At 43.8% G+C, this 8,729-nt stretch overlaps 2 protein-coding genes across 6 annotated transcripts in view; one reads left to right on the top strand and one right to left on the bottom strand.

Annotated features, from left to right (window-relative positions):
• MED12L (mediator complex subunit 12L) overlaps positions 1 to 8,729 on the bottom strand; it is a 182,493-nt gene that overhangs the window by 109,755 nt on the left and 64,009 nt on the right. The window lies entirely within an intron of this gene.
• Positions 1 to 8,729, top strand: part of P2RY14 (purinergic receptor P2Y14) — a 28,497-nt gene that overhangs the window by 17,516 nt on the left and 2,252 nt on the right. For 2 of the 3 annotated variants that reach the window (XM_083739887.1, XM_083739888.1), the window contains exon 2: positions 6,606 to 6,716. The gene's annotated coding sequence lies outside the window, so the exon portion shown is untranslated. Of the gene's footprint in view, positions 1 to 4,691; positions 4,910 to 6,605; positions 6,717 to 8,729 lie in introns of those variants that run through there. The other variant, XM_083739886.1, reaches the window with a different exon arrangement.

Genomic DNA, 8,729 nt, shown 5'->3' with positions numbered 1-8,729 from the left:
CATTAACATTCTTGCAGCTGTAACAAATAGAATGTAAGTTACTTATGTTCTTCTTTATGATATAGACCAGCAACATAAACAATGGATTCATTGTTAAATGGGAGCCAAAAATCATTGCCAATCTACTTCATATCACCCAGAGATCTATTAGCGGATCCTCTTCTATCTTCTGCCTAATCCTGCACTACAGTAAACATGTTTCTACAGAAGAGATGTGACGGTGATGCATTTTTAATTTATAGCTGCCAACTTTTCCCGTTTTTTAAGGGAAATTCCTTTATTCCAAACAGGATTCCTCGCAAGAAAAGGGAAAAGTTGACAGCTATGTTTTAGTTACAGATAGGTAGCCGTGTTGTCTGCCATAGTCAAAACAAAAAAAATTCCTTCCAGTAGCACGTTAAAGACCAACTAAGTCAGTTCTTGGTATGAGCTTTCGTGTGCATGCACACTGTGTATCTGAAGAGGTGTGCATGCACACGAAAGCTCATACCAAGAACTGACTTAGTTGGTCTTTAAGGTGCTACTGGAAGGATTTTTTTTTGTTTTAGCTATGTTTTAATTGCCTTACTTTCTTTCTGAAGGAAAAACCTATAATTAAATCCATATAGTATTTGGATGATGCATTCTCCTTAATCTTATTTATAGTATGTTTTGACTGAGGAGTAATAATAACTATCACAATCTAATGTGATAGTATCTAATGCAGTAGATTAGCACATGGAATTCTGGGTGTTGCCAAACATGATCAATTTAAAATTAAACCTCATGTACTGTAGTTATGTTGCACCACCAGAAGGTGGCAAGAAACTATTGTTGATTCATGCCGATTCATTTTTATACATTCCAATTATGTTTCCCCTTACTTGCCTTTCTTTCTAATTTTTTTTGAGATGTAGCTTCTAGAACTGAAGGCAGTACCCCAAGTAGGATTGCACCATAGATTTGTAAAAAGAAGCAAGTACCTGTTCTTAAAAATAAATAAAAAATCCTTTTCTGGTTATCCCTAACATGATATGTGCATGTTTCACAGCTGCTATGCACTGGGTCATTGCAGTGTGCGAGAGTCTGTGGCTATGTATAGTTCTGTGTGTAACCATAGACTTATCAGTTGATATGCTTCCCCAATCTGGTGGCCCCCAGGTGTTGTTGAACAGGTCTTTGAGGCAACCCATGTCCTGAGCATTCATCCTGAATTGCTTACGCAGAGGTTAGACAATGTCTGCTCCTTATACAACATTCATTCTGATTTGACATGGGAAGCAGAGTGACCACTGATAAAATCAGTAGCCTCCTATTCCTTTCACCACCGCAAAGTCTAGCAATGCAAAATTAATGTGACAACCCTGTACTGCTAGTTTTCCCAGTGCACTTCATTGACTGGCAGGCCAGGGAAACTCTGAGCACTGTCAGTGTCACATAACACAATATGGGATTAGTGGGCACTGTGGGAGAAGGGAGAGAGGCTGCAGCTTTTGCTAGCAGCTACATGAGTCTTGTATGTTCTAGTTCCAATACTATGTATATAAGAGGGAAACTGCTCTCCCTGAGGAGCTTACATTAGGGTTACCAGGCATCCCAGGTGCCCAGGGACAGTCACCGGATTTGCAAATCTGTTCCCAGACAAATTCCATCCCCGGAATGTCCCCAGATTTGCAAATCTGGCTCCAGGAAACGTGGCAGCGGCAGCCTCAGCAGCCCAGAGCCAGCCTGTTAACGCTGTTGGCTCTGGCTGGTTTCAGGAGCGGCTCGCTGCTCGTTGCAGTGGCGCCCGCCATTTTTTCTGCGCCGCGGCAGCCAGCAGCTCCTGAAGCCAGCCAGAGCCAACTGCACTACCAGGCTGGCCCCTCCTGGGCAACGACTGCACACCCGTGACTTCCGAGCCTCCCCTGATCTGTCAAAACAAAGGGGGAAGGGGGAAGGAGATTGGGGAAGGCTCAGGAGTCATCGGTGGGCGGCGCACTGTTGATCAGTTTTTTAAAAAACTCTGTGCATTTATGTTTCACAGGGTGCGAAAGAAGGGCTTTACACCCTTCATGTATATGCATGTGTGCTTGGGCCCGGGGTCTTTTGCCTCACCATCCCCACTACTGACTCCCTGTTGCTACTCAGCTTCAAAAAAAAGTATCCCCGGATTCATTGAAAAAAATCTGGTAACCATAGCTTACATGCTTTTGACAGCATAGGGCAACCTACCCTAACCTGGTGCCCTCTGAACTGCAAATCCCATAAGCTTCAGCCAGCAGAGTCATAACAAGGGTGAATAAAAACATTGCCAGCAATGCTGACAAGGCTTGTGTCAGTTGTGGATAAAGGCGGGTTTTGCATATCAAGGTTATGTTCAGTCACGGATAAGAATAATGGTTTCTTGGGAAAAAGTTGTTTATGCAGCAGCACCACACCTTGCATTTGGTTATGTGGGCTTCTTTGGAAAATAATCATCACTAGTCTGCAGGGAACAATGGGTTCATGCAGCTGCCTTAAATTGGTTAGTCCACTGGACTTGAATTGTATGCCAGGGACTTGAATTGTATGCCAAAGCTCTCTCTTCTCCTTCAGAGTTCTTGAGCCTTCTCCAGTACACCTTATGAAATGCATTGTGTGTGGAGGGTAAAATAAAAAGTATCAGGTCAGAAAAGTGCTGAGTTCAGTCCACAGTCGAAATCTGTTTGTGTACAGAATAAAAACTTTCTTTTTTTAAAAAAGGCTTTGATCCAATAAGGTAAAGGGACCATTAGGTCCAGTCGTGGCCGACTCTGGGGTTGCGGCGCTCATCTCACTTTATTGGCTGAGGGAGCCGGCGTACAGCTTCCGGGTCATGTGGCCAGCATGACTAAGCCGCTTCTGGCAAACCAGAGCGCACGGAAATGCTTTCCGCCAGAGCAGTACCTATTTATCTACTTGCACTTTGACGTGCTTTTGAACTGCTAGGTTGGTAGGAGCAGGGACCGAGCAATGGGAGCTCACCCCATTGCGGGGATTCTAACCGCCGACCTTCTGATTGGCAAGTCCTAGGCTCTGTGATTTAACCCAAAGCGCCACCCATGTCCCTTACCCTTTGATCCAATAGTTCCAGGTAAAAAGCAGACCAGAACAAAACAACACAGGATCATAAGTCTCATAAGTCTTAACAAAATAGGAAACATCTTACTTTTCCCTAAGCATAGGGAAGGCACGCTTAGAAAGTCTTTGCCTTGACACAATACAAGTACTCCCTGTTTTTTGCCATTCAGAGTTTGTTCAGGTCACACGCCACCATGGCTTCCTCAAAGCTTACATGGGTAGATCAGCAGTGAAATGCCCAAGCAACTTCCCTTTCGTAAACTTAAGAAATCACAGCATGTGATTTTTTTTCTCAGCTCACAGGATAGAGAGCAGGTGATTCTTGCAAAAGCTGGTTGTTCACACATGTAAACAGCTGGTATGAGAAATATATATATGTGGAGGCAGTGGCTATTTTGTGTCCTTGGAACATGTCTCAGAATCCAAAAGCAGAGCTACGTAAATGATTCAAAGCAAAGAATTATGATAGTTGAATTTCTAATAGTTGTATTTATACCCTATTTCTGATAGTGTCTTTTTCAATGCCCTAGAAAACATTTTTTTAAGGTCATTATAAAGATGCCAGCAATCACAACTTATCAGAAACACAAATTCTTTCCCACACTGTCCAAAGTGGCTCACAAGAGATGGTGGTTTTCCCCGTTGACTAAAAGAACGGGTATTGTTGAAGAGGAATCAAACTGCTTTCCCTAGAAATTGCATTTGAAGGTTTACTATCTTGTGCCAATTGTGATCTCATTCTTGTCTTTAAAAAGAATGCTGAGTTAAAACCAATTTCATACGTAAGGAAAGCACTTCGTTAATAAGGCCATGACTTCTTCTCCAAGTACCGTATGAATGAGTCAGGAAATGAGCACAAGTTCCCTTGCACGGCTACAAAACCACCAGTCACTGCATTATACTAAAAGGAAGCTGGAGTGCAGCAAACCCATTTGTCCATGGCAGGGCCTTCTCAGGGGTGGTCCCGTTTGTGGAATGCCTGTCCTGGTTAGGGTACCAGTCTCCTTCACTACTGAATTCCAGGACAGATTTAGAATCATTCCTGTTTACCCAGGAAATTGATGGGTGATAGACACTGGCCGTGGCAAACACAGAATTAATAATTATGCAGGTACGTGACTGCTTTTTAATGTTTCAGAAGCTGTGAGTGTTTAAATGTTTTAGGTTGTTTTGAAATGTTTAAATTATGTTTTACTGGACTGCTTTCACATTTTGATGTTTGTTACTCTTGGTTCCTTCGGGAGGAAGGGTGGGATAGAAACCTAGTAAGAATAATCATCTGGGTGATGGTAGCCAGTGGCCCTTCATATGTTGTTGGACTCCAACTCTCATTAGCGCCAGCCAGCATGACAAATGGTCGGGAATGATGGGAGCTGTAGTTCAGCAACCCAGAGTGGAACTGCACTGAACAGTTTCCAGAGATAAATGAACAGCATCTCCCAGAGCACTGAAGCCAACTCTTTTTAACTGTTCTATAGAATGCTTCTAAGAGTGAGGCAAAAAAAATCTACAGGGGCTATATGCTAGCAAGTAAGATTTTAGCTTTCACAACATTTCCTCTTTTTTTGCCAAGGTCTGCGGTTTGTCACTTAAATAGTTCAGAACTGCCCTTCGTGGAAGTATAGGAGAGCTGGCCAGCTGCAGCATTTGACACTTAACCCATACTTGGCACCAACAAGAAACATTACTAACAATGGCTTTTTTCAAACCCAATTTTGGAGTTCAAGAAGTTCCAGAGTTTTTAAACCAGGCAGGGCAGGAATAGCAAGGAGCGTTATTCCTGCTTGAATTCGGAAACATATTTTTTAGTTACTTAATAGCTTGAAAGGATACCGGACTCTCCAAATTGGTAAGTAAATGCAGCTGAAGCATTCAAATAAGCATAAGCTTGTTTTTTAAAGACTCCTTCATATGGAAACGCTTAATCCTAATGCAAGTCATTTTCTCAGCTTAAAAATTGGAAGCAGAAATCCAATAAAACTTTTTAAAGTGTGCGGCTTCTAGTAATGAAATGTATTGTTCCGTCACATCCTCCAATATTTCACAGATGAATAACAGGGTACTATTCAGTACTTATAATAGCTTATTCTGTTTACTAAGGTTCACCTAACTTACATAGGGCTGAAGACGCTTCTCTGCATGCTGTACTAATTTCACCCTGTATTAACTAGCACCACATGAGCTTCTGAGGATGTTGTTAAAAGCTTCTTTTATTATTATGTCAATTTATTCTGTGTTTTGGGGTTCTCAAAGGATTTAAAGTTTTTAAATTTAAGGATTTTTCAAAAAGAATTTGAAAAGTTAACCCGGTTGCATTTTGATACAGAATAACTGTAGCTCCAACAGTTCAGGATACTTTGCTGTTTGGGTAGGCAGTTGTAATGTGAATGTAAAAATAATGTGTGTTTTTTAAAGATATCTTCAAAAGGAGAGACAAGAAAACAGTTACCATACCTCATAAATAAGGGCAATGGCGGAATGTTTACAAATAAGAATATGTTTCAGTTATACATGTTGCAAAAAATAATAATCCTGTTCTGTTTCTTTTCTGAAAATCCATTATCAATTCATTTCCCATGAGCTGAAAGTAAGAATACAGCAATGAGTTGAATCCCACAGCCTGCTCCCACTAGTCTTAGTTTTTCCTGGATTAAGTTACACTCAGGACATTACCTACTGGTAGAAAAGAGGGGTGGGATTTTGCTGATGTCTGCCTCTCCCAGCAGCCCCTGGCCACCTTTCCCCATGCTATTCTGGAGGGCGCGCCAACCCTCAGAAGCCCATTTTCAAGGGGTTGCAGAGACAGAGGAAATTGACGAAAATCTCCTCCCGAAGGAGTCCAAATAAAGGATATAAATCATGAGTCCAACCCTATGTTTGCTAGGCTGAAAAGCAGAAAGGCAGACAAAAAAGGGAGCAAAAGGAACCTAAAGCAAATAAACCCAGGGATTTTCTGTCTTGCTATAGCTCCTTTATGAAGGGCAGACAACTTATTTTGTACTGAGAACCATGCTGGAAATGCTTCCCGTTGCGTTTTCAAATCAATTCTTACCACCTTGAGGGCTGTGTAATTGGCAATGTTGATTTTGCAGTTTAAAATCAATGGACAGGGTTATCAAGTTCTAGTAAGAGTCTAGCAATGTCTGCAGAAGTGGGCCCTGTGCAGCAGAACCCTGCCTTTCAGTAAAAGCTGGAAATACAGGTTATAAACAATTACTAAAGTTAACCCCACTGAAGCACTTAATTTACCCCATTTGAAATCAACAGGACCCAATAGTGCTTATTTTTTGGGAGAGCTGTACCAACAGAACCAAGAACTGCATATTCAACCAGGGTTCTCAAATTGGGGAGATCGCATGGCACTTACAAGGGAGGGAGGGAAACATACATTTGCAGTAAAAGTCTTCATACTATAAATTTAGTGTATCTCAAGGTATTTTAACTTTCCAAGCCATGTCAAATAAGAGGAAATACTATCTTTTTCTCAAATTTAAGATCCCAGTTTTTACCTGACAGCTAAGTTTTCACCCCTCTTATACATACAGACCTACCCAAGAATGGCAGACTCCGTGTGTTCCTTAGAACGGAAAGCCTCCCCAGACCGTTAAACAGTCAAGTGAATATACAAGACAACATACAAGATCCAAGAAAATAAGGTAAGCAAGGCTATTTCAGCAACGCTGAAGATTTCACCCTGCAGTTTCAGGTTTGGTGGTCCCCCCAGGAAAGCAACTTACACTCACTCCAGCAAGAATTCCTTTTATAATCTCTTACACAAGGAGTGGTTAATGTGGCGCTCTCAAAGATGTTGCGTGGCAAGGTCCCAAACCCTCCCGGGAAGTGGAATAAAAAACACATGTGTCAGGGGTTCAGAAGGAGAGACACAGGAGGGGGAGCAAATGGAGAGTGAGGAGGAGGAGTACGAGGGGGGCGCAGGCAGTGACAGTGGCCAGAGTTATTCCACAAGCCTCTCTAGCGAATCGGAGGACTCACAGAAGGGAGCGCCGGTGGCCAGAGCAAGGGAGATTCCAAGGGAGAAACCTCAAGAGGGAGGGGCCAGCGGGGAGTCCCTGAACAGCAGCTGGAGATCAGGGCCAGCGTCTCCACCAGAGCGCAGTGGGGAGGGGGAGTCCCAGGAGTCGGGACCAGTGTCCTCACCACCAGAGGGAGGAGAGGAGTCAGGTTTGGCAACACCCACATCAGGAAGCGGGGAAACGGTCAGAAGGAAAGTCACCGGCTGGGCGCGCGCGCCAAGTTCAAATGTACAGGAGCGCGGCACAGCGGGGAGCCCGGGAAGGGAGCCAGGTCCTAAAGCCCGCCGGAGGGAGGGGCAAGACTCAGGAGGCTCCGCGTCAGAGGAGTCCAGGAAGGAGGGAACCCCAGAGGGCAGAAGGACCCAACGCAGGAAAGAGCAGCGCAAGAGGTGGAGCCGGGCTAGAATCTTAAACTGGTGTGGGTGGAGCAGTGAGTCAGAGGGGACTTAGCCGGTCTAGCGTTAAGACGTGGGCCTGCGCGCCCAGAGCTTGGAAATGGAAACTAAACTTCAATAAAGACTTTTGTATATAATATCCACTGGGCGTTGGTCCTCTGTGAGCTGGGACCTAGCGGCAGTCCTGACAACATGAAACAGTATTTTAGATTAATGGGCAAAAAAGGCCACAACTTTATTGGTTACAGAATGTGAGTGGTTACAGAATGTGAGTGGTATTGGCTTAAGCTATATCTGACTCCTGCCCATCTGCAGGAGTCTTGGAAGGGTTAACCACCAGAAGGGGGAGCCCTGCTGATGCACATCAACTAGGAATATCCCCAGGGTCACCGCTCCCAGCCCGCACCGTCATCTCCCCGGGGACGGGAAATGGCTTTGTTGGACTACATGTCCCATAATCCCTGAACAGTGGACATACTAGCCAAAGCTGATGGAAGTTGTAACATCTGGGAGGTTGTCACCTTAGTTAGCCCTCTCATGGTATCTTATTGCTCATTTCTGAGCAAAATTCAAAGTGCTGGTGCTAACCTTTAAAGCCCTAAATGGCTTCCCTCACTGCGATAAGTGAGGTTACAGGGAACCAGGCAGAAGGCCTTCTCAGTAGTGGCACTCACCCTGTGGAGTGTCCTCCCATCAGATGTCAAGGAAATAAATAACTATCTGACTTTTAGAAGACATCTGAAGGCAACCCTGTATAGGCAAGTTTTTAATGTCTGATGTTTTATTGTGTTTTTAATATTGTTTGGAGCTGCCCAGAATGGCTGGGGAAACCCAGCCAGATGGGCAGGATATAAAAAATAAATTATATTCTTATCATCATTTGCCATCTGCTGGTAAAAGAGGTGATGGTTTGGTCTTGCATTGGACCCATGATCCAATTTAGTACGCCCATCAAACATTCGCCAACAGCTGCTCAGCTTCACTGGTTATGTTATTCTGTGTGTTCTCTTATCCCTCCCTTATACAGCAATAGTACTCAAACTTCTTCATAGCAGCAAATATCAAAGAGTTTGGATTTGATATCCCGCCTTTCACTCCCTTTAAGGAGTCTCAAAGCAGCTAACATTCTCCTTTCCCTTCCTCCCCCACAACAAACACTCTGTGAGGTGAGTGGGGCTAAGAGACTTCAAAGAAGTGTGACTAGCCCAAGGTCACCCAGCAGCTGCATGTGGAGGAGCGG

This window comes from Podarcis gaigeae (assembly GCF_964106915.1).
Source record: "Podarcis gaigeae genome assembly, chromosome: 5".
Taxonomy (NCBI): domain Eukaryota; kingdom Metazoa; phylum Chordata; class Lepidosauria; order Squamata; family Lacertidae; genus Podarcis; species Podarcis gaigeae.
This window is presented reverse-complemented; position numbering and strand designations above follow the sequence as displayed.